Source organism: Callospermophilus lateralis, chromosome 15 (genome assembly GCF_048772815.1).
Source record: "Callospermophilus lateralis isolate mCalLat2 chromosome 15, mCalLat2.hap1, whole genome shotgun sequence".
Lineage (NCBI taxonomy): Eukaryota > Metazoa > Chordata > Mammalia > Rodentia > Sciuridae > Callospermophilus > Callospermophilus lateralis.
Window position 1 is genome coordinate 18,262,819 of NC_135319.1, and position 4,440 is coordinate 18,267,258.

Below are 4,440 nucleotides of genomic sequence, written 5' to 3' on the forward strand. Positions count from 1 at the left end.
CAATGATGTCCTCTTTCACCACTCTTATTCAACATCATTGTTGAAATTCTAGCCAGAGCATTAGAAAAAAGAAATTAATGTGATTCAAATAAGTAAAGAACTCAAATTATCACTATTTGCCAATGACATAATTCTATATCTAAAAGATCCAAAAAAATTCCACCAGAAAACTTCTAGAACTAATAAATAAATTAAGCAAAGTAGCAGGATATAAAATCAACACCCATAAATCAAATGCACTCCTAAACATCAGCGATGAATCCACTGAAAGAGAAATTAGGAAAACTAATTCATTTACAACAGCTTTAAAACAAACAAACAACAACAATAACAACAACAACAACAACAAAAAACCCTGGGAATCAATCTAACAAAAAGAGATGAAAGAGCTCTATAATGAAAACTACAGAACACTAAAGAAATAAGTTGAAGAAGACTTTAGAAGATGTGAGCATGCTCCTGGAAAGGCAGAATTAATATTGTCAAAATGATCATACTACCAAAAGCATTATACAGATTTAATGCAATTCCTATTAAAATCCCAATGACATTCTTCATAGAAATAGAAAAAGAAAAAAAAAAAGAAATAGAAAAAGCAATCATGAAATTTATTTGGGAAAATATGAGACCCAGAATAGACAAAGCAATTCTTAGCAAGAAAAGTGAAGCAGGAGGCATCATAATAACACACCTATACTACAAAGCTACATTAACAAAAACAGCAAGGTACTGGTATCAAAACAGACACATAAACCAATGGTACAGAATAGAAGACACAGAGACAAACCCACATAAATACAATTGTCTCATACTAGACAAAGGTGCCAAAAACATTCACTGGAAAAAAGATAGCCTATTCAACAAATGGTGCTGGCAAAACTCGAAATTCATATGTAATTAAAATGTAATTAAATGTCTTTCACCCTGCACAAAAAAACAACTCAAAGTGGATCAAAGACTTAGGCACTGGAACACAGTATCTACACCTAATAGAAGAAAAAGTAGGCCCGAATCTTCACCATGTTGGCCTAGGATTCCTTAACAAGAGCCCTAAAGCACAAGAAGTAAAATAAAAAATCAATAAATGGGATGGATTCAAACTAAAAAGCTTCTTCTAGGCAAAGGAAACAATTGATAATGTGAGGAGAGAGCCTATAGACCTGGAGAAAATCTTTACAACATGCACATCTAGGATATATAAAGAGCTCAAAAAATTTAAAAAAAAACAAACAAACCGAAAAACAAACAAAAAAACCCCACAAATAACCCAATCAATAAATGGGCTAAGGAACTGATTAGACACGTCACAGAAGAAGAAATACAATCAACCAACAAATATATGAAAAAATGTTCAACATCTCTTGCAATTAGAGAAATGCAAATCAAAACTACACTAAGATTTTATCTCAATCCAGTCATTCTAGAGTGAGTGGCAATCATCAAGAATACAGGCAACTGTAGCTGGGTGTGGTGGCACAAAGCAGTAATCCCAGAGGCAGGGGAGGCTGAGGCAGGAGGATTGTAATTTCAAAGCCAGCCTCAACAAAAGTGATGCGCTAAGCAACTAAGTGAGACCCTGTTTCTAAATAAAATACAAAATAGGACTGGGGATGTGGATCAGTTGTCGAGTACCCCTGAGTTCAGTCCCTGGTATAAAAAAAGAATACAAGCAACGATAAATGTTGGTGAGGATGTGGGGGAAAAGGTACACTCATACATTGCTGGTGGCATGGCAAATTGGTGCAATCTCTCTGGAAAGTTGTATAGAGATCCCCCCAGAAAACTTGGAATGGAACCACCATTTGACCCGGCTATTCCACTCCTCAGTTTATACTCAAAGTACTTAAAATCAACATACTACAGGGCTGGGGTTATAGCTTAATTGGTAGAGTGCTTGCCTCACACACACAATGTCCTGGGCTCAATCCCCACACCAAAACCACCACCACCACAACAACAACAAAAACAACAAACCAATCAGCGTGCTATAGTGATGCAGGCATGTCAATGTTTATAGCAGCTCAAGTCACAATAGCTAAACTATGGAATCAACCTAGGTGTCCTTCAGTAGATGAATGGATAAAGAAAATATGGTATATATATTTAATGGAATATTACTCAGCTTTAAGGAAGAATGAAATTATAGAATTTGCCAGTAAATGAATGGAGTTGTAGACTATCATGCTAAGTGAAATAAACCAATCCCAAAAAATCAAAGGCAGAATGTTTTCTCTAATATGTGGATTTTAATTCACAATGTAGGGGCACTAGGGAAGAATAGAGTTACTTTAGATAAAGGGGAGTGAAGAGAGGGGAGGGGAGGGGAAGGGAGGAGATATGAGGATGGGAAGGATAGTAGAATGAAACAGATTTTATATATATACACATACATATATATATATATATATATATATATACTGCATGAGTAATGTGATTCTACAACATGTACAATCAGAAAAATAAGAAATTATATTCCATCTATGTGTAATATATCAAAGTGCATAAATGCATTCAAATTAAAAAAAAAAAAAGCACAGAGAAGAGAAATGAGAGTTCCATTGTTCATATTACTCACCCTCTGGGTAAGCCCTTATAAATGTAACACAGAGGGTGGTTGAGTGGGATCTTTGTCTCATGATTTCAAAGGAATATAATCCACAGACACAGGAGTGAAAGAGGGCAAAGTAACAGGATTTATTAGTGTAATAAAAAGCAGAGTTCCCAAGAGGGAGAAATTGAGGTGTTGAAAATGTGAAACGTTGATGGGCTGGGGAGGTGGCTCAAGCGGTAGCGCGCTCGCCTGGCATGCGTGCGGCCCGGGTTCGATTCTCAGCACCATGTACAAACAAAGATGTTGTGTCCGCCGAGAACTAAGAAAAATAAATATTAAAAATTCTCTCTCTCACTCTCTCTTTAAAAACAAAAAAAAAGAAAATGTGAAAAGTTGAGTAGTTTTAGCAGAGAGAAGGTCTGAAGTGAAGGCACAAAGCGTGGACATAGAGGACATTTGCCATTGCTTTGGAGAAGGTTTCAAGATCTTGGAGAATTTGGAATTTGAAGGTGCCATTTTCAGGCAAACCTATATGGGGGCCAGGCAGTACTGCAGAACATCAGTCTTTTAGATTTGAGTGCCCTGAGAACTCAGGGTCTTAAAGTGTTTGAGGAAACACCTTAAGGAGTGTCTGTGGGAGTTTTGAGGGGGCCTGGCCCATGCTGGACAAAAGAATTAAGAAGGGTCCCCAAGGACTCTAACAGAGAGAAAAGGCAAAATCAAGGGTCATTTTCACAAGAATTTTGTTTTCTCTAAGGATGTTCCAGGAATGATGGATGGAAGGAAGGATGATCAATGGGCATCTTTAAATAAAGTACCATGGTGGGGTTTTCTCTTTCCCAGTCCTGGGATTTGTCAGAGGAATGGTATCCATGGAGACAGAAACCAAGGCAGGGATTCCAGGAATCTAAGGGAGTTGAAGTGGATCGCTTACCCAGTAGGTAATGGCTGTTGATGGATGAAAAGTCCAGCAATGTGAGTGGTTCTCAACTGGAGCCCCAGGAAGGAGAGGAGAGACAAAGAGACAGGAAAAGAAAGAGACTGGATGGAGGCCAGGGAAGGCCTGGAAGGGCCACCCATAGTGGGAACCTCAAACACCTGACTTGGGTTTCAGCACCAACATGTAAGGAAAGAACTGAATGAAGGAAATAAAGAGAGAAATAGGAAAGGTAACTCAACAGTAACACAATTTTGGGGGGGAAAAACCCTGAGATGGGCTCAGGAGACTGAAACCCCTTCCCTGCTTAGTGCCTAGGAAGTTATAGGAAAGTGAGGAAGTGGGGGGTTGTCAGGGAGGGGTTCTTGTGGTCATCACCTTCATTTTTTGCAGTGGTTACCATTCCATTGTTACGAAAAGCTTGGTCCTTGTCCACCCCCCCCCATGCCAATCCAATAATGAGGATATGGTTTTGAGAAAAAAGAAAAAATATTTTACTGCTTTGCTAGCAAAAGAGAAACACAGGGACAGGTGTCCCAGAGACTGTGATTCTGCCCATCAGGGGGAACAGAGGTTTTTTTTTTTTTTTAAAGAGGTGATTCAGAGGCTAAATTCCAGGTATTCCCCTGGGTTTCTAATTTGGAAGATAGTAATTCCTTAGATCTGGCCATCCTGCTATCTCTAAAGTCTGAGTTACTTTTTCCTGTGGCAGGTGTGTGCTCAAGGACAGAAATCTGCCTAGAATGAGGAGGAAAGGTACTTCTGTTCCCCCAACCCTGAGATTAGAGAGAAGAGATTAGGGAGAGGATGGAAAGAGGAAGAGAAAAACATGTCCATTTAAAAAATAAGTTTCAGTGGCAGAGCCATTAGGGCTATATTCAAAGTATGATCCCAGATAAAAATTCCCTTTCTTTGTGTAATGATGAGTACTGTCTGAGATTTAGATTAGATT